General features: G+C 42.3%; 1 long non-coding RNA gene across 3 annotated transcripts in view; it reads left to right on the top strand.

The window, feature by feature from the left end:
- si:ch211-267e7.3 overlaps nucleotides 1-22,526 on the top strand; it is a 134,390-nt gene that overhangs the window by 108,653 nt on the left and 3,211 nt on the right. For 2 of the 3 annotated variants that reach the window (XR_002196221.2, XR_002196222.2), the window contains exons 13-16: nucleotides 10,737-10,950; nucleotides 11,089-11,244; nucleotides 11,461-11,631; nucleotides 11,946-12,122. This is a non-coding gene — a long non-coding RNA (ADAMTS-like protein 2). Of the gene's footprint in view, nucleotides 1-10,736; nucleotides 10,951-11,088; nucleotides 11,245-11,460; nucleotides 11,632-11,945; nucleotides 12,123-22,526 lie in introns of those variants that run through there. The other variant, XR_002196223.2, reaches the window with a different exon arrangement.

The raw sequence follows: 22,526 nt of genomic DNA on the forward strand, positions 1-22,526 counted from the left end.
CCCTGTCCGGGGCCTCCCCCGGGTAGGGCCACAGTGTCACCGGACCCCCCCGTCTCAGTTTCCAAGGTGTTACGCTGCTATATTATTGTGCTGGGGGACATGAGGGATGTACTACTAACTTTTCTCAGTTTCCTCCAATTTTAAATTTTAGAAGGAGATGAGGTCCTGGTCCACACCTGCGGATTACCTGGTTTGGGGGGACCGTTGCTGTTCCTGTCCTTGTCCACCTGGTCATACTTCTGACCTAGTCTAAAATCAAATATACTCTGGATTTAGCCAAGAAAAATATATTTATTATTCCAATTGGACTCTTAATATTTCACACGGCACAGCCAGAAGAGGACTGGTCACCCCTCTGAGCCTGGTCCTCTCTAGGTTTCTTCCTAAAATTCGACCTTCTTAGGGAGTTTTTCCTAGCCACTGAAATTCAACACTACTGTTGTTTGCTCCTTGGGGTTTAAGGCCGGGTGTCTCTGTAAAGCACTTTGTGACAACTGCTGTTGTAAAAAGCGCTTTATAAATACATTTTGATTGATTGATTGATTTGACCTCTGAAGGTGTGCTGTGGTATCTGGCACCAAGACGTTAGCAACAGATCCTTTAAGTCCTGTATGTTGCGAGGTGGGGCCTCCATGGATCGGACCGGTTTGTGGAGCACATCCCACAGATGCTCGATTAGATTGAGATCTGGGGAATTTGGAGGCCAAGTCAACACCTTTAACTTGTTGTTGTGTTCTTCAAACCATTCCTGAACCATTTTAGCTTTGTGGCAGTGCGCATTATCCTGCTGAAAGAAAAAAAAAAAAAAGGTTTCCCAGCAGGTTTCCAAAGCATCACACTGCCTCTACCGGCTTGCTTCCTTCCCACAGTGCATCCTGGTGCCAAGTGTTCTCCAGGTAAGCGATGCACACACATCTGGCCAGCAACGTGATGTAAAAGGATTGTGATTCATCAGACCAGGCCACCTTGTTCCATTGCTCTGTGGTCCAGTTCTGATGCTCACGTGCCCATTGTAGGCGCTTTCGGCAGTGGACAGGGGTCAGCATGGGCACCCTGACTGGTCTGCGGCCACACAGCCCCATACACAACAAACTGCGATGCACTGTGTTTTGACACCTTTCTATCAGTACCAGCATTAACTTTTTCAGCAATTTGAGCTACAGTAGCTCGTCTGTTGGATCAGACCACACGGGCCAGCCTTCGCTCCCCACATGCATTAATGAGCCTTGGCTGCCCATGATCCTGTTGCCGGTTCACCGCTTTTCCTTCTTTCCTTGGACCACTTTTAATAGGTACTGACCACCACAGACCGGGAAGACCCCACAAGGGCTGCAGTTTTGAAGATGCCCAGACCCAGTCATCTAGCCATAACAATTGGGCCCTTGTCAAAGTCGCTCAGGTCCTTACGCTTGCCCATTTTATATATATATATGTATATTGCACCCAGTGGGCTCCTGGTGTGCCTGTGTCTGACCAAACCGTCAGAAACAGACTCCATGAGGGTGACATGAGGGCCTGACATCCTCTGGTGGGAACTGTGCTCATAGCCCAGCACCGTGCTGTTCATTGACTTTCGCCAGAGAACACCAGAATTGGCAAGTACGCCATTGGTGCCCCATTCTCTTCACAGATGAGAGCAGGTTCACACTGAGCACATGTGAAAGAGTCTGCCTGCAACATCATCTAGCACAGACCTGGGCAAAGTACGGCCCGCAGGCCACATCCGGCCAATCATAAATTATAGGGAGGCACCGGAAATTTTATTTTGAAAAGCATTACGTTTGTATTACTTACGTATGGACGTATATGCGTGCGTGAGCTGAGAGTGAAGGTGAACAGCGACAAGTGACACTAGCCAGGTTACCCTCAAGATGTCGGCTCAAGCTAAGAAAAGAAAAGTTGATAACGAATGCCGTGTTTTCAACAAGACATGGACTGCCAAGTATTTCTTTACAGAAAATACAAGGTAAAGCCGTTTGCTTAATCTGTGGTACACAGGTCGCTGTGTTAAATGATTATAATTTGAATCGCCACTACACGACAAAGCATGAGGATAAATACAGAAATCTGTCTGATGAAGAGCGCGCTTGGGAGTCTGATGCGTTGCTAGCAAAACTGCAAACCCAACAAGGACTTTTTACGAAACCTCACACCCCCAGAGATGCAGCCGTCAGGACAAGTGATGTAATTTCTCACAAAATCGCCAGAAAAAGTAAGGCATTTTCTGACGGAGAATTTATTAAGGAGTGCTTATTGGACTCTGTTACGTTGTTGTGCCCGGAGAAAAAGGGCGACGCACTGTAACGAGGCAGGTTGAGGACATCGCTGAAAACTTAGAGCTTCAGCTGAAGAACAGAGTGGCCAACTTTGACAATTTTTCTCTGGCTTTGGATGAGAGCTGCGATGTGCGTGACACCGCCCAGCTACTCATCTTCTTACGTGGGATAACTGCCGACTTTCAAATTACGGAGGAGTTGGCAGCCATGCAGTCAATGAAAGGGACAACCACTGGTAACGACTTGTTCACAGAGGTAAATGCATGTTTGGACATGTTAGGACTGAAATAGGACAAGCTGGCAGGTGTGACAACAGACGGTTGTCCAAGTCTGACAGGGAAAAATGTTGGACTTTTAAAGAGAATGCAGGATAAAGTGACAGAAATGAACCCTTTGCAGAAATTGACATTTTTGCATTGTTTTATACACCAGGAAGTGTTATGTAAGACAGTGTTAAAAATTAACCATGTTGTTGATGCTGTAACTAAAACAGTTAACCTCATCCGAGCAAGAGAATTAAATCACAGACAATTTGTTGCATTTTTGGAGGAAAATTAAATTGAACATGGTGACATAAGCTGTCGGTGGCTCAGCCTTGGCAAAGTACTGAAAAGTGTCTGGGACCTGAGAGACCAGATTCAGGATTTCTGTGTTAAGAAAGGACATAACATCCCACAGCATAGTGTTGACCAAAAATAGTGTACACCACAATTTCACATTGCCTAATATAAAAATGTACTAAATAGTTTTATTCTTCCGATTATCAGTACCAGCTGTTCAAAATATATAATTTAGTGCATTTTACAATGGAAGAAAGTTGAGCAGAATTAATTTCAAGTTATCGTTGGTGTGGCCCCTCTGACACAATTCAGGTTTCTCATGTGGCCCCTTGTAAAAATGAATTGCCCAACCCTGATCTAGCATGACTGGTTTAGCGGTCGGTCAGTGATGGTCTGGGGAGGCATATGCTTGGAGGGGCAACACAGACCTCCATGTGCTAGCCAACAGAACCCTGACTGCTGTTAAGTACAGATGAAAAGACCCATTGTCAGACCTTAACACTGGTACAGTGGGCCCTGGGTTCCTCCAGGTTCAGGACAATGCCCGGCCTCATGTGACCAGAGTGTGTAGGCAGTTCCTTGATGAAGGCATTGATGCCATTGACTGGCCCTTGCATTCCCCAGATCTGAATCCAATTGAGAACCTCTGAGATGTTATGTATTGGTGCATCTGACACCGCCAAGTAGTGCCACAGACTGTCCAGGAGCTCACTGATGCCCTGATCCAGGTCTGGGAGGAGATCCCAGAGGACACTATCTGCCGTCTCATCAGGAGCATGCCCAGATGTTGTTGGGAGTGCATACAGGCACGTGGGGGCCATACACAATACTGAGTCACATTATGAGTTGCCGTGATGAAATTCACACAAGCTGGAACAGCCTGTGATTTTATTTGTTTACTTTGACTGTCGGTGTGAGTTTTAATCCAGCCCTCAATCGGTTGGTGATTTTGTTTTCCACAGATCATTGTTATGTAATTTTGTTCTTACCGAATTACAGAATGTACAGTAAATATTCTGATCTTTAATATATTTTGTTCATCGAGACCCGCTGTGTGATTTAAATATTCCCTTAATTTTTTGAGCAGTGTGTATATGTATGCAGAAATGGGGAAAATCCACATCCAAGACGTAATATCCCAATCCACTGAATAGCTTAAATAGTTGGGGGAAGTCATATTAGGGTGCTATCAATGTGGGCATTGCAGAGACATGTGACAAACTGTTTAGTATGCTCTCTCACCTGGTTACTGCTGGGACCTATTCCCATGTTTGAAGAAAAACTGTTTATCCATCTATGGAGAAGTATAAATTTTTTTAGACTATGTATACAAACTTCTGCTACTTCTAAGTGAACATTTATTAGAGACTGACAAGATACATTTATATATTAGTTAGCGAACGTCAGCTATGTTGATAAGTTGCAGCTGAGTAACTAACGTAATTAGCTACAGTAAATAGCACCAGTGTTTGTTTTGTGTGAGAAATAACGCAATGGCGTTGTTTTGGCAAATACATTATCAGTCAACACTTATTCTCTACAATTAGAAAATACCTACCTCTATCGGGATTTTAGCTTAATTGTATGACATTCACATTCATAGTCTTTATGCCGTCTGTCACAAAATCTGTGTGGTTGAGTGAATGATAGCAAACATCTTCTATAGATTAAACTGCACCTCAATTTTAGTACAAAGGATGCAAGCATAAAGAGAGTGCTCAAATGAGATTTTTATACAGTAAGACTAAGTGAATGAGACAAAACGGAGGTTTGGGCCCTCTAATAAAAATCTTGTACTGACAAAGTGTTATGGAAATTCCCATTATAAAAACTGCAGTGTAAAAAATAAAAACAGAATCCAATGATGTGCCAATCATTTAATCCCTATTTTTAATTGAAAATAGTTCAAAGACAACATACCAAATGTTGAACCTGAGAAATGTTATTGTTTTTGGAAAAAGATATGCCCATTTTGAATTTGATGCCGTCAACATGTTTCAAAAAAAACTTTTTAAAGATGGAAAAGGATATAGAAAGATATCCAAAGCCTTGCAGATTCCAGTCAGTACTGTTCAATTACTTATTAATGTAATGATACCAAGCAGACAAGGAGGTGACAGTTCCAACTGCGCAGTACGCAGAGTAGATTTATTGTAATCCCAGAGGAAGCAGGCAAAACTCAAAAACACAGGCAGGGTCAAAAACAGTAAAGCAGTCCAAAGGATGACGATATAAAGGGCAAGACTAAACAAAAGAACAGGAAAAGACACTAGGTCATACACAAGCAATAACAATCAGTAAGAATAAAAGATAAATAGTGAAAACACTACCAAGGCTGAGTAGAGCAACAAGTATAATACCTACAATCCTACATGTGTGTGAAACCAGCTTATATATTGATGTACAAACTAAAGATATGGTAAGTGGAACCAGGTGTTCAGTATTCTGGTGATTGTGGAGCAGGAAGAGTGCTTTGTGCAGGGGCGTGGTAGGTAGGGATTCCGGTGGTGAAGGGGAACCCCCTGCCTGATGAGGTCTAGAATCATTTGACAGGTGAACGTGTATGGTGTGTGGACATTATAATTAAGAAGTGGAAAAATTGGGGATCTCTTGATACCAGGCCAAGGTCAGGTAGACCAAGAAAGATTTCAACCAAAACTGCCGGAAGAATTATTTGGGATACAAAAAAAAAACAACAGATAACCTCAGTAGAAATACAGGCAATACAGATGGTGTGGTTGTTTCCACGAGCACAATACCACGATACTTGCACAAAAATGAGCTGTGCATCCCCACTGGTAAGCATGGTGGTGGCTCACGGATGTTTAGGGGTGTGTGAGCTCTAAAGGCATAGGGAATCTTGTGAAAATTGATGTCAATATGAATGCAGCATGTTATGCATTCTTCTGCACGAAAGCTGCGCATGGAACGCTCTTGGACTTTCCAGAATGACAATGACCCTAAGCACAAGGCCAAGTTGACCCTCCAGTGGTTACAGCAGAAAAAGGTGAAGGTTCTGGAGTGGCCATCAGTCTCCTGACCTTAATATCATCCAGCTTCTCTGGGGAGATTTCAAACGTGCGGTTCATGCAAGACAACCAAAGGTATTTTGCCAAGACGTATGGGCAGCTGTACCACCTGCAAGAATTCGGGGCCTCATAGAGGGGCAATACACTGTATTCAAAACTAAGGGTATGCAGACTTCTGAACAGTGGTCATTTAATTTTTTTGTTGCCATGTTTTTTTTAATTATTGTGCCATTCTGTTTTGACCTAGAGTTGAATATGAATCCCATAAGAAATAAAATACATTTGTTTTGCCTGTTTTCTTTGCAAATGTTACATATATTACCTATTCTCCAAGGGTATGCAAACTATAGAAGCTTTGACAGCAACTTAAGGAGGGTGAACACGTTAATCCCCACCACTTGCCCAGGATATCCGGAGGCAATTACTACTTATCCGGAGGAAAGTATTACGTACAGTCTGTCTTGTCTCCATGGGTTGAACTGGGTAACTTGATGGAATTGCATTAATCTTTAGTCATTTTCTAACTAAATGTGGAGCATGATCCTCTGTATTAAAATGTTTCTAACAAAAATTGTATGTGTATGTCTCGTTGGCAAAGTTTATCCATTGAATCTCTTACAATACAACTCGGGAGATGAAGAGGTATTGTCCCAAATGTAGAGCGGCTAGAATTTAATTTCAACTCAAGACCCACGAGCAGGCAAACGAGTGGGCAGAAGTCGACATCGATACAAACATAGGAAATCCAGAAGTTCAACATTTATTTAGCAATTGTACCGAATAACACAGCATCATCCTGCACAATGAAATTCTTGTGACATGGCACACGACATCTTCGTAGTAAGAAATAAAAACTACATAAAGCAAAAATACAGCAACAAATATAGCAATAATATAGCATACATTGTATATTATTAACAGTGTAAACTATCAGCAAATTTAAGGAGAGTAGGACGGGGAAAATGAACAATATTGGTAGAAGTATTGAATATTATATGTGTTGCAAGTATAGCAATAATATACATAACTATGTAAACTAGCAGGCAAAAATTGGCCCAGCTTGGCGATGCAACCTATCTTCGCATAGCTTGTTGAAGTTAAAGTTCACGCTCACCTTGATGTCATCACTGACAAAGAACAGAAGCTGTGTATGGTGGCTATAGGAAATAGTTTGCCAGTGTCAGTTTGAATTCAGACAATTCCACCGGCTGTTTCGTCAGTGTATCGCTACCGCGATAGATTATCGAATTATAGTTTGCAGTGTTTTGGAGTAGTTCTCTGCTTGCAATGCAGCTTTGTGATAGCGGTACGAATGTTTCCATTCATGAATTTGGACGATGCTAAAAAATGCTAATTACAGATTTGGACAGAGCTAAATAATGGATTGTTTGAAAAAATTACTATGTGCTCTGGAATATCTCTTGGTTAGTGAAATTTGAGAAAATATGAATTTTGGATGAACTATCCCTTTAACAACACACTGTAAGCCAGTGGTTCCCAAATGTTTTGGCCGACGACCCCATTTCGATATCTTAAAATTCTCGTGACACCAACCATGTGAAGAAAAATTATATAACCGTACATTTTTTATTTGAGGCTATAAGAGTCAATTGTAAAACGTTCTCCCCCGACCCTATTTTCATATCAGGTGACCCCACATGGGGTCGCGACCACTAGTTTGGGAACCTCTGCTTTAAGCATTTGGGAATTGAGGGGACCAATTGCAGTAGTTTTGAAGGGAAATGTATTCCCATTCTTGCTTGATATAGGATTTCAGCTGCTCAACAGTTTAGAGGTCTGTTTTGAAGTCTGCTTTGTCATATTTTTTGTTTCATAATGCACCAAATGTTTACAAGTCTGGACTGCAAGCAGGCCAGTTTAGACACTATTACTACGGAGCCAGGCTGTGGTAAAACTTGCATAATTTGGTTTTGCATTGTCTGGCTGAAATAAGCAAGGCCTTCCCTGAAAAATATGTTTTCTGGATGGCAGCACATGTTACTATCTATATTGTTCAGCATCAAAGCTGCCTTCATGGATGTGCAAGTCACCCACACCATATGTGCTACTGCACTCCCATATCATTACCATTGTTGGCTTTTGAACTGTGCACTGATGACAAGCCGGATGGTCCCATTCCTGTTTAGCCCCAAGGATGCAGCGTCCATGATTTCAATTTCCACTTCCACTGGATCTTCTTTATACATGGTTTCTTCTTTGTGTGGTACTTGCATTTGTGGATGCAGCAACAAACTGTTTTCACAGACAGTGGTTGTCGGAAGTGTTCCTGCGCCCAAGCAGTGATTGCCACTACAGAATCGTGTCTGTTTTTAATGCGGTGCCCTCTGATGGCCCTCTGATTACTGCAATCCAATATTGGTTTTGAGCCTAGTCCCTTGCGTAAAGAGTTTTCTCTGGATTCTATGAATCTTTTAATTATATTATGTACCATAAACAATGAGATCCCCATACACTTGGAAATTTTACTTTGAGAAAATTTATTCTTATATTGTAGCACTATTTGCCCGTGCAGTCAACAATAAACATTTTCAGTTTCATAATTTGGGTTTAAATGATTTGCACATCTTTGCATTCTGTTTTTCCTTTCTATCTTTCACAGCATCTCAACTTCTTCGGAAATGGGGTTATAGTATCTTGTTGCTAGGGAGCATCTTATCGCTATAGAAGTTATTTGATGGTAGTTTTCTTGTTGTTTACTGCTGCCGCTGTTTTCAGTCACGCCCGCATTCCATAACGCCCGCATGATTTGGAGGATAGATCACAAAATATGAGGGGCTTAAAGGGATTGCAGAAAATATTACTTAAAAGTTTCAGGGGGGTTGAAATGAAAAACAGGGGTGCTAAATAGGGTCTAAAATCGACTTGCAAATAACTTTGGTCTGCAACATTAAAACATGCCAGTTTACACCACTGCAACTGGACAAGATGGTGTATCGTAACTCTTCTTCTCTTCAGTGTTTCTCACAGCTTCTTGTGGCACAGCTCCGTGCTGCCTTCATGGGAACGGGACGTCAGAGTATCAATCAATCAAATTTATAAAGCCCTCTTCTGGCTGTGCCAGGTGAACATTTTAGATGTGATAATTATAAATGCATTTGGGCTGTGTCCAGAGTCTATAAAACCTATACATTGTGAAAAGCATGACCAGATGGACAATGACAGGGACAACCAGGTGGAGTGGGGGCTGGTTATCAGACTGGCAGGCAGAATCGTCAGGTATCGTCTTGATCTGCAACACAGCCAGGAGGACTATGGACAGTGGCTGCAACAAGTCTTTAGAGCCTGGTACTCAGAAGGTGTGGGCCAAGACTTCAGTATGAGACTAAGTTTGAATGGAGCAGGAGACAAGAAAAAGTAGAGAGTGCATACCTTAGGTTTACAAGGACTTACAGTGGAGTATGAGAACTGACCCTACTCCCCACATTATGTTAATATAGCAGCATAAAACCTTAGTGATGAGACAGGGGGTTCAGTGACACTGTGGCCCTGGATAGGACCCAACAGGCAGGAAATCAATCTATCAACCAAGCATCAACCAAAGGGACACCAAACAGCCGCAACCACCATTAAATGAGACCATGAAATTGCACAATGGGCACAACGGAGCGATAACAAGCCAGTGACTCCACCCACGAATGGCATTGGAGAGAGGGCATCCCAGTGGCGCTGAGAGCCCACCTGACAAGACAGCAAGGGTGGACAGTATCAAGCCTTTCCATTCACCTTCACATCCCTGAGCCAGACTGCACTTAATCATAGACCATGCTGAAGAGATGAGTCTTTAGCAGACACTTGAAAGTTTGCACTGAGTCTGCATTTCTAACCTTAATTAGCAGACCAAAGTAGTGGAGCTATATGAGAGAAAGCCCTGCCTCCAGCTGTTTAGAAATCTAGGTACAATTAGAAGGCCTGCATCTTGTGATCTTAGGTTACGTGTAGGTATGTATGGCTGGATCATTTGACTGAGGTAAGTAGGAGCAAGTCCATGTATTGCTTTATAGGTTAACAATAAAACCTTAAAATCAGCCCTAGCCTTAACAGTCAATGTAAAGAGGCTAGTACCTGAGTAATATGTTCAAATTGTATCTATAAAATTTCACTGACTTGGCATTTACTGTGTAAACTCTGGAAATTGCTCTCTTTCTTGGTATTACCTGTGGAATAATTTCATAAAAGCATTAATTTCTCTGAGGGATACACCGTGAACGCCTTGTTTATCTCAGTGGTAACACATTTACAAAAGACTTCCCCTGACAGCAACTTAGCGTCCAGCATCCAGACGCACATTAAAACACTATTCAAAGTGGCTTTGCTGACATGACTGCAATACAACCAGGCGCAAGACTATAACTAACTTTCAAAAGTTTACAACTTATTTCCTTTGAAAGTTAATCCTTCTGCCTTTACCCCTTGATAAAGTGGCAGCTTGTTTTCCATTGGAACAATTTATAAGAATGATTATTGTTTGGCATTTCTGATTGCTGTTGTTTAGTTAAAATTTGAATGTTGAATTGCTAGCTGTTTCAGATTGGCTGCTGTTTGTTTCCCTCTGAAAATAATAAATCTGTTGTTCGTCATTTAATTATGTGCTTTTTGATGATAACAGTAATAATCATAATAATCATTCATATTTGGGGCAATTAGCCTACATCTTATTTGATGGGGGGCGGTAGGGGACCTGGATAATGGATTGGGATGCGCTGGCCCAAAAAAAGTTGAGTAATTTTTCTGCAGTAATATAGTATCCATCTAGAGTTTGAACCATATTATCACTCATGCCATTAGACTGTCATTCTTCTAAACCTAAGCCATAACACTTGAACTGACTTTGTTTTCACTCTTGGGTGCAGATGGGAGACCAGTCGGTGGAGTGAGTGTTCGCGAACATGCGGTGAGGGCTATCAGTTCCGTACGGTTCGCTGCTGGAAAATGATGGCACCAGGCTTTGACAGCTCTGTGTATGACGAGATGTGTGTTGCTGCAGAGCTGCAGAAGCCCATGACTCATAAGGCCTGCAAGACCAAAGGCTGCGGCCCACAGTGGGAGGTCTCTGACTGGTCTGAGGTGTGTGTGAATATAGAAACAATATCAAAAAGCTATTTAGATGCAGTTCACTGGTTAATTTTATATTCTTGAAGACAAGTGCAAGAGTCAGAGTGCAAAAGTCAGTTCAGAGCCATGTTTGGTGTATGTCTATTCCAGTGTTCGGCCCGTTGTGAGGGGCGTGGTTTGAGGACTCGGGAGGTGCGCTGCTCCATGGAGAGACATCTTTGTAACGACTCAACTCGACCACTTAGTGAGAAAGAGTGTGAGGGCCCGGCCTGTGACCGCCGGTGGACTGTTTCTGACTGGGGCCCTGTGAGTTAACCACCCCGAAATTGATTGATATATTAATTAGTAAATCTTAGCGTATGAAATTATTTGTAATACTCTAATTTCTTTCCTACTCTTCTCACAACCGTACTCAATTTTCCTATTGTACATCAACGTTTTCTTCCTTTTTATTTTTCTTTCTTTCTGTTTTCTTTCTCCCTATCCTCCCTTCTTTATCTGGTTCTCTGTGTGCTCTCTAAGTGTTCAGGAGCCTGTGGAGAGGGCAGGATGACGCGCTATGTGGCGTGTAAAAACAGCAATGGCAAAGTGATTTCAGACAGCCAGTGTGACCTGGAATTCAAGCCCTTGGCTGTGTACCCCTGTGGGGACAAGAACTGCCCCGCACATTGGGTTGAACAGGAATGGGAACAGGTGATTTTTTATTTACCTTTGTGGTGAAGAAAGGCTTACTGGCAGAGTAAACCTAAAGTCTGTGTGCTCTTTAGCTGATGCTTTCTTGTGTCTCACTAAATCATTTCATTTAGGATTTCACAATATTCCACTATACATTTGACTCTTCCATTTAACATAATAATCACTTTTCATGTGTACTGTACCTTAAACCAAAACTGTCATAGTGATTACACAATAAACACATCCAGGCTTTATAGCTTGATAGAACAAAGACAATAATTCACTGGCTTTGGGCTCAACTCTCTCCTTATTTTCTCCCTGTGTACTGTAAGTGTAATGCCACCTGTGGGCGGGGGGTGAAAACACGTCAAGTGGTGTGTTCTGGCCTGGAGGGCGGCATGTTCAAGGAGTTTCCTGAGCAGATATGTGACGCCACCTTCAAACCTGAAGAGAGCTCCGCATGCTTCGAGAGGCCCTGCACCAAGTGGTTCACAACTTCCTGGTCTCAGGTACTTAGTGTTCGGACTTAACCAATAAAAGAAATCGCAGTCAACCACTGTTGAGGAGTGAGATTGGTTCATGGTCTTAGAGCATACAGACACAGCTTGTTCTGTCCTAAATCGTTCTCACTCTGAACTTCTCAAAGAAATGCAGATAAATGATGCACAGAGACACAACATTGTTTGTTTAGAAAAGGGACTGTCTTTCATCTAGAGTGCAACACATTTTTCTATCAATCCTCGTGGATTATTGTGCACTTTCCATACCATATATCCTTTATATACATATGTACAGTGGGGAGAACAAGTATTTTATACAGTGCCGATTTTGCAGGTTTTCCTACTTACAAAGCATGTAGAAGTCTGTAATTTTTATCATAGGTACTCTTCAACAGCGAGTGACGGAATCTAAAACAAAAATCCAGAAAACCACATTGTATGATTTTTAAGTAATGAATTTGCATTTTATTGCATAACATAAGTATTTGATCACCTACCAACCAGTATGAATTCCGGCTCTCACAGACCTGTGAGAAAAGCAGAACTTAATATTTGGTACAGAAACCTTTGTTTGCAATTACAGAGATCATACGTTTCCTGTAGTTCTTGACCAGGTTTGCACACACTGCAGCAGGGATTTTGGCCCACTCCTCCATACAAACCTTCTCCAGATTAATCAGGTTTCGGGGTTGTCGCTGGGCAATACAGACTTTCAGCTCCCTCCAAAGATTTTCTATTGGGTTCAGGTCTGGAGACTGGCTAGGCCACTCCAGGACCTTGAGATACTTCTTACGAAGCCACTGCTTAGTTGCCCTGGCTGTGTGTTTCGGGTTGTTGTCGTGCTGGAAGACCCAGCCACGACCCATCTTCAGTGCTCTTACTGAGGGAAGGAGGTTGTTGGCCAAGATCTCGCGATACATGGCCCCATCCATCCTTCCCTCAATACGGTGCAGTCGTCCTGTCCCCTTTGCAGAAAAGCATCCCCAAAGAATGATGTTTCCACCTCCATGCTTCATGGTTGGGATGGTGTTCTTGGGGTTGTACTCATCCTTTTTCTTCCTCCAAACACGACAAGTGGAGTTTAGACCAAAGAGCTTTATTTTTGTCGAATCAGACCACATGACCTTCTCCCATTCCTCCTCTGGATCATCCAGATGGTCATTGGCAAACTTCAGACGGGCCTGGACATGTGCTGGCTTGAGCAGGGGGACCTTGCGTCTGCTGCAGGATTTTAATCCATGACGGCATAGTGTGTTACTAATGGTTTTCTTTGAGAATTTGGTCCCAGCTCTCTTCAGGTCATTGACCAGGTCCTGTCGTGTAGTTCTGGGCTGATCCCTCACCATCCTCATGATCATTGACCCTAACCCTAACCCACGAGGTAAGATCTTGCATGGAGCCCCAGACTGAGGGATATTGACCGTTATCTTGAACTTCTTCCATTTTCTAATAATTGCGCCAACAGTTGTTGCCTTCTCACCAAACTGCTTGCCTATTGTCCTATAGCCCATCCCAGCCTTGTGCAGGTCTACAATTTTATCCCTGATGTCCTTACACAGCTCTCTGGTCTTGGCCATTGTGGAGAGGTTGGAGTCTGTTTGATTGAGTGTGTGGACAGGTGTCATTTATACAGGTAACAAGTTCAAACAGGTGCAGTTAATACAGGTAATGAGTGGAGAACAGGAGGGCTTCTTAAAGAAAAACTAACAGGTCTGTGAGAGCTGGAATTCTAATTGCTTGGTAGGTGATCAAATACTTATGTCATGCAATAAAATGCAAATTCATTATTTGAAAATCATACAATGTGATTTTCTGGATTTTTGTTTTAGATTCTGTCTCTCACAGTTGAAATGTACCTATGAAAAAATTATAGACCTCTACATGCTTTGTAAGTAGGAAAACCTGCAAATTCCGCAGTGTATCAAATACTTGTTCTCCCCACTGTATATATACACACAATTGAGTAACACATTAATTATACCTTCTAGAGATAGGTGGTAGTCTCCATGATGATGATTTATTTTGCATAACCACAATACTCAGAGCAACCATCTCTGCCGTTACATCATCAGTGGTTAGTGCAGTAAGATTAGCCAATAGCCAATCATTAAAAGTGCCAGTACTGTTAGCTAGCAAAACTTTCTTTACCTTATGTCACTGTTTCTCAATATAACTGGGGATACAATTGTGGCTGTTGTTACATCTAAATGAGGGGAGAATTTGTATTTTAACTGAAAAGTTAGCTAATCAGGCAAAAAAAGACTGGTAACGTGCGTTCCTACGGTGATCTCCTTAATAATTCTAAAATAATTTGTTTTCCGCGCCGGGAAAACAAGAGTTGTTTCGCATGAAGCAATCAGGGAGAACGGCTGTTCTTTGGAACATAAGGACTTCTATGCTACTCGTACAGCTCATCTGCATACAGAAATCCTTGTAATGAACTTAGCATTTCCGGTACAACACTCCAGGTCCTCCACCATAGATCTGCTCGGCAGGACACGTAGATCTTCCTGTGCGCCATAGAGAAAGGTCGCACTGACAATTGCTCCGCATTCACTATGTAGTTTTTTTGCCTATTACTGTTTAGTTACTGTATAGTTTTTATTTCTGTTCATGCTGCTCTGTTGCTCATTCAGTATTATTGACACATCCAGGCTTTCACTTTTGGAAATTTGTTCATGACTGAATACTTACTTTTTCACTACTAGCTGTGATTCGTTTGTCTTGACACCGATTTGTTTACCAATACACCGACGGAGGAGGAAGAAGAGAGGAAAACATGCCAGTAACCTATGTAGATCTTGGCAATCTGCAATCCGCCATTACTGAGCATTTTACTTGCAAATGTTTAATCCCTGGACAATAAAATAGACTAACCACACATTGGGATTCACTTTCAGCGGGACATTGCGAACTGCTGTATGCTGGCATTTTTTGAGACCTGGCTATGGTCCCTATGGTGCCAGACACGGCCATTACCCCAGCTGTTTTTTTTATCTACCGCCAGGACAGAACGTAAATGCTGAGGGGTCTGCATTATGATTTACTCTTGCTGGCGCTCGGATGAAATCCAACACTACTGTTGTTTGCTCCTTGGGGTTTAAGGCCGGGTGTCTCTGTAAAGCACTTTGTGACAACTGCTGTAAAAAGGGCTTTATAAATAAATTTGATTTGACTTGATGTTGCAGTGCTATCTATACACTGTTCCCCAGACCTGGAGCTACTAACTATAAAAGTACGGCCCTTCTTACCTTCCCCAGGAATTCAGCTCTTCTATAATCACAACAGTCTACATACCCCCCGCAGGCAGATATAAAACCTGCATGCTGGAGGACCTATATGGAGTAATTAATGGACTGCAGGTGCTCACCCTGAGGCATGTTTTATTACTGTTGGTGACTTCTATAGGGCAAATATGAGGAACGATTTGCCAAAATACCATCAGCACATTCCCATTTCCCACACGTGGGGATCAGACTCTTGACCATAGTTATACACAAATACAGAACAGTTACAAACCCCTCCCCCACCCGGCTTGTGGTAAGGCGGACCATACCTCGTTTGTTCTCCTCCCTTCCTACTGACAATGCCTAAAACAGGAAGAAAAAAAGAATTCAGGCAGTTCAACGCTAGAATGAGCAATCCGTTACCACTCTTCAGGACTGCTCTGAAACAACAGATTGTTTCAGAGCAGTATAAAGTCTGTGGCATGGTCCTCTGCCTATAGTTCCGGAGACCTGGAGGCTTTGAGGAGGTCCAGATACGACCTACGGAACGCCATCAGAGATCCCAAAAGAGACTACAGGGACAAGTTGGAGTCTAACTACCACAGCTCTGACCTGAGATGCATGTGATGTGGACTGCGACACATCACAGACTACATAGGGAGACACCTCAATGATGCCCAGCCTGCTGCCTCTCTCTCGGATGAGCTCAATACCTTCTATGCACGGTATGAGGTGTCCAACACCATCTGTTCTGGAAAGCTTTTTGAGGAACAGGACGATTGCACTCTGTACCTATCAACGGCTGACGTGAGGAGAGCTTTCAAAAGATTGAACCCTCGGAAGTCATTAGGGCTAGATGGCATTCCATACCGTGTTCTCAAGGGGTGCCCCGACCAGCTAGCAGAGGTTTTCACCAATGTATTCAACCTCTCCCTGACTCTGTCTGCAGCCCCCTTCTGCTTCAAACAGACCACCATTGTCCCTGCACTGAAGAAACTTTCCATCACCTCCCTAAATGACTACCGCCCTGTAGCACTGACCTCCATCATTATGAAGTGCTTCGAGCAGCTTGTCAGAACCAACATCTGCTCCATCCTTCCTGACTCCTTGGACCCTTTTCAATTTGCATACTGCCCCAACAGATCTATGGACGTTGCCATCGCCCTGACAACACACACTGCCCTCTCCCATCTGGAAAAATGCAACATATACGTAAGGATGCTGGTCGTGGACTACAGCTCAGCATTCAACAAAATTGTGCCCGCTAAGCTTGTTCCTAAGCTGAGGACCCTGGGACTTAACACCTCCCTTTGCAATTGGATCCTGGACTTCTTGACAAGCAGACCCCAGGTGGTGAGAATGGGCAACCTCACCTCCTCTGCATTGACTCTGATCACCGGAGTCCCACAGGTCTGCGTACTCAGTCCCCTCCTGTACTCCCTGTTCATGCATAACTGGTGGCCACACACAGCTCTAATGTCATCCTTAAGATTGCGGATGACACAACCATCTTGGGTCTGATCTCCAACAATGATGAAATCACTTACAGAGAGGAGGTAAGGAATCTAGCTACATGATGCCAGGACAACAACCTCTCTCTCAACATCTGTAAGACTAACAAATGATCGTGGACTTCAGGAAGTGGCAGAGGGGGTTCATGCCCTCATACACATTGATGGAGCTAAAGTGGAGAGTGTCTCCAACTTCAAGTTCCTTGGTGCGTTCAGATGACCTCACCGGGTCCAGGCAAGTAGACTGGCAGTGAAACGCCCAAAGCAACTATATTTCCTGAGGAGAGTCAAGAAGTTGGGCATGTCTAACAAAACTCTCACTAACTTCTACAGGTGCACTATTGACTGCATCCTCTCAGGCTGCATACTAACTGGTATGGTGTAGTGTAATGAGAAAATGTCGGTTGAGGAAGAGTGGAGTGACCAAGGCCCCACCAAGTCTCAAACACACCCTTGGTGATGTTAATCAGGGGTCCTGCATAACATTTGCCTCTCTAAAGATCTGGAAACACCAGGTGTGGGCCATCAGCCCCCCCTCCTGAGCTCACCTGGAGAGGTGTGAAACTGAACAACTGGAATGTAACTAAAATGCATGATATTGTGGACATTTATCTGTAGTGTTGGATTTTCTCCTGTTCCTCATAAATCAATCAATCAAATGTATTTATAAAGCCATTTTACAACAGCAGTTTGTCACAAAGTGCATTGACAGAGACACCCGGCCTTAACCCCAAGGAGCAAACAACTGTAGTGTTGAATTTCAGTGGCTAGAAAAGGGCTGAATAGTCTGATATGTGACAGATTCAGGAATGGGGTCCTATCACAACATTTTATTTTATTTATTTATGTGTCTTTACATTTTATAAAGGTCCAGATTCAGAGCTTTGTAATGGTATATAATGTTAAAGTTAGGGGAAAGATAAGCTGTTTTTAAATGTTGATAATTTGCTCTAATTAGTTCTGAGATAAAAGGCTTCAAAGAGTCAGACTTGCCAGAGAGCTGGTCTTTGTTCACACCTTCTTAGGCCTTAACCCCACCCAGCTATTTAAGTATTCAAATGGAGACACTCTGGCCTTGTGCTAAACAGGACTGGTTGGTCTCTAATAAACACATATTATATCAAACCAAATAAAATAAAATGTACGTTTTCGTTTTTTCACATGCGCTTGATACATGGTATAAACAGTACAGTGAAATCTAAAGTGGCTTAGCAGCAGGATTCATAATAAATAGTAGCAGAAATGTAACTGAAAATTGTTTGAGTGCAGGTTGACAGCCGCTGAGCTGTTTAGCAGTCCAGAAGGACTGGGTTGTCCACATCACGCATCAGAATCAAAAAGCATTATTGCCAGGTAGGTTTCACAACAAACAAAAGTGACTTGCTCACTTTTGTGAAGACAATGTAAACATAATAGCTAGGCATAATTACACACACACCTGGATGAATGACTGGTCAGTCAGGTAGCTTATTATCAAACTAAGTAACTTGCTCACTTTTGTGAAGGCAAATGCAAACATAATAGGTAGGCATAATTACACACACACCTGGATGAATGACTGGTCAGTCAGGTAGCTTATTATCAAACTAAGTAACTTGCTCACTTTTGTGAAGGCAATGCAAACATAATAGGTAGGCATAATCAGACACACACACACCTGGATGAATGACTGGTCATTCAGGTAGCTTATTATCAAACGAAGTGACTTACTCACTTTGGTGAAGAAAAGCAAGCAACCTAACGATCAAGCTAGTAACCAGGAAATGTTAGCTTGCTGGTATGTTAGTCATTACCTAGCTAGCTAATGTAACGTCAGTAGCTATAGCTAGATACAGCTTCGGGAAAAAAGAGACCACTGCCCCCTTTTACTTCCTTTCCAAAAAAGTTGAAAAGGAAAGTGTTGAGTGAGGAACAGAATAGTTCAATTTGCGTTCCTGAATTCTGTCACAAATGCTTTATGGTAATCTATCATTAACAGTAGCCCCTAGCACACCTTTGTGCTATAGTGTGTCTTATGGTTTGCTTAGTAGACTTTTAGACTAGTTGGGATGACGTTGAATTGTGTTGGTATGTAATCTTTTTTGTATTGTAACTTTATGACTTCATTGGAACAAATTGTGTTACTTTGGAATATAGATTACTATGGCACTCCACGTTCATCTTCACACTTGAGCTCGTAAGGCTACTGATCACATATACATACGTTAGTCGAAGTGACCAGACTTGACATCCCTGAGTTCTGGGTCTCTGAACAGGCTGAGTGTTCCCAGGGACACATGCCATTGTGGGCATCCCTGAGTTCTGGGTCCAGGTTGGTCCCAGGGACACATGCCATTGTGGGCATCCCTGAGTTCTGGGTCTAGGTTGGTCTCAGGGACACATTTCATTGTGTGCATCCCTGAATTATGGTTTTAGGTTTGGGCTCGGTAACCTTTACCACTGCAAGAGCCACTTTTGAGAAGAAAAAAAAAGTAAAATAATTTTCCTGGAGCCACAAAAAACATATTACTGAATTTTTGCACTTGAATGTTGTAACAATTTTAAAACAATAATAACTAATTTTCAGGATTGTTTCTTTGTCGAAACCCGGGGGAGTCACTGGGAAGGGGTTAAAGAGCCGCGGGATGCCTTCCCCTGGTCTAGGGAGCCATTGTGTGCATCCCTGAGTTCTGGGTTTATGACCAGTCTGGGTGGACCCCAGAAACACATGTAATTTTAATGTCAGGCACGTGACGAAAGGAGTAGCTAACATTTACAGTGGGGAGAACAAGTTTTTGATACACTGCCGATTTTGCAGGTTTTTCTACCTACAAAGAATGTAGAGGTCTGTCATTTTTATCATAGGTAAACTTCAACTGTGAGAGATGGAATCTAAAACAAAAATCCAGAAAATCACATTGTATGATTTTTAAGTAATTAATTTGCATTTTATTGCATGACATAAGTATTTGATCACCTACCAACCAGTAAGAACTCTGGCTCTCACAGACCTGTTAGTTTTTCTTTAAGATGCCCTCCGGTTCTCCACTCATTACCTGTATTAACTGCACCTCTCCACAATGGCCAAGACCAGAGAGCTGTGTAAGGACTTAAGGGATGAAATTGTAGACCTGCACAAGGCTGGGATGGGCTACAGGACAATAGGCAAGCAGCTTGGTGAGAAGGCAAGAACTGTTGGCGCAATTATTAGAAAATGGAAGAAGTTCAAGATAACAGTCAATCTCCCTCAGTCTGGGGCTCCATGCAAGTTCTCACCTCGTGAGGCATCAATGATCATGAGGAACGTGAGGGATCAGCCCAGAACTACACGGTCAATGACCTGAAGAGAGCTGGGACCACAGTCTCAGAGAAAACCCTTAGTAACACACTACGCCTTCATGGATTAAAGTTCTGCAGCGCACGCAAGATCCCCCTGCTCAAGCCAGTGCATGTCCAGGCCTGTCTGAAGTTTGCCAATGACCATCTGGATGATCCAGAGGAGGAATGGGAGAAAGTCATGTGGTCTGATGAGACAAAAATAGAGCTTTTTGGTGTAAATTCCACTCGCTGTGTTTGGAGGAAGAAGAAGGATGAGTACAACCCTAAGAACACCATCCCAACCGTGAAGCATGGAGGAGATCTTGGCCAACAACCTCCTTCCCTCAGTAAGAGCATTGAAGATGGGTCGTGGCTGGGTCTTCCAGCATGACAACGACCCGAAACACACAGCCAGGCAACTAAGGAGTGGCTCCGTAAGAAGCATCTCAAGGTCCTGGAGTGGCCTAGCCAGTCTCCAGACCTGAACCCAATAGAAAATCTTTGGAGGGAGCTGAAAGTCCGTATTGCCCAGCGACAGCCCCGAAAATTGAAGGATCTGGAGAAGGTCTGTATGGAGGAGTGGGCCAAAATCCCTGCTGCAGTGTGTGCAAACCTGGTCAAGAACTACAGGAAATGTATGATCTCTGTAATTGCAAACAAAGGTTTCTGTGCCCAATATTAAGTTGATTTTCATCATACAATGTGATTTTCTGGATTTTTGTTTTAGATTCCGTCACTCACAGTTGAAGAGTACCTATGATAAAAATTATAGACTTCTACATGCTTTGTATGTGGGAAAACCTGCAAAATCGGCAGTGTATCAAATACTTGTTCTCCCCACTGTACTAAGGAATGCCAACATATTTATTTACGATATGAGATTATATATTTATATTTAAATATCACTAAGGTTAAGTACACTGAATGTCCTTCTATGTACATACAGTGTACATTAGAATATTTTAATGTAGCATTCTTAGACATATTACATTTATATTTATAATGTTCAATACCTCTACCCATATTGTTCATATTCCTCTTTCTATAATCTTTAAAATTGCTGCTAGTTGACATTGTTATGTATATGTTTGCGGTAAGACTTTATTTGATGGGGTGACATGACGTTGTCATGATACTGTCATAGCCATGACATGACACATGAAGAAATCATTATGAACATTTATGAATGTTGTCATTAGGTGTCATTCGATTGATTATGTCATTTTCTATGCAAGGTTGACATTGTTTGGGATGTCTTTGTTATGACAACTTGACATTAACTAAGACAAAATACTCTGTCAATTACTTTATTATGACAAATTGACATTAATCACGACAACATTAGATTAGATTAAACTTTATTGTAATTGAACAAGAGTTAGGGTTAGTACAATGAAATTGAAGGAGTAGGGTAGCATGTGCAACTGAAATGCAGGGATAGCAGCAATGAGGTTCCCGACGTACCTGTAAACTGAAAACTTCAGACTTTGCATGATGGGTCACCTAGTTCAGCAGGGTTACAGCAGATGGAAAGAAAGTGTTCCTGAGCCTGCTGGTGCGGGAATGAAGAGACCTGTACCAACTGCCTGATGGAAGGAGGGCAAACAGTTTGTGGCATGGATGTGAAGGGTCCCTGATGATGCCACACACCCTGTTCAGACACCTCTTGTGCTGGAGGTCTACGATGGCCGGGAGCTGGGTACCAGTGATGTGCTGGGCGGTTTCAGGGCCTTTCCGATGCACGGCCTTCCAGTCGGCTATGGAGCAACCGCCAAACCATGCTGTGGGTCGCAGTTAGTCAGAAACATAACCTGTCATAAACATGTCATAGCAGGCCTGATTATCAAACTTGAAGAAAGTATTTAGCTTTAATTGTTAACATTAAATACAACTGTCATATGTGGTTGGTTTTGACATTGGTTGTCATGAGACCATTATAATTGTGTCATGAATATTTTCCTTGACCTCAACTACAGTGGTACAATTTGGACTTGTCATAAAGATGTCATGAAGTATTTTAACACTGTCAAATGCTTTCATAACAGTGTCATTAATATTTTTCTTGACCTCAAGTACAGTGGTACAATTTGGACTTGTCATAAAGATGTCATTAAGTTTGTCAAATGGTTTTAAATAACTTAACAAAAGCAAGACATTTCCTTTATTGTTTTTGCAAGACTTTCAACAATCCTACATTGGTAACACTTTCTGATAAGTGTACATGAAGTTACCTTGAATGAACATTGATGAACAAGACATGAACTAAGGGTTAACAATGATAACCCTTACTTTATTAATGGTTTACAAATGCATTAAATAACTGAGTGTAGTGTCATTTGTTCATGTTGACAACACTCGTTTATTTAATGCATTTGTAA

Source organism: Esox lucius, chromosome 3, assembly GCF_011004845.1.
Source record: "Esox lucius isolate fEsoLuc1 chromosome 3, fEsoLuc1.pri, whole genome shotgun sequence".
Classification (NCBI taxonomy): domain Eukaryota; kingdom Metazoa; phylum Chordata; class Actinopteri; order Esociformes; family Esocidae; genus Esox; species Esox lucius.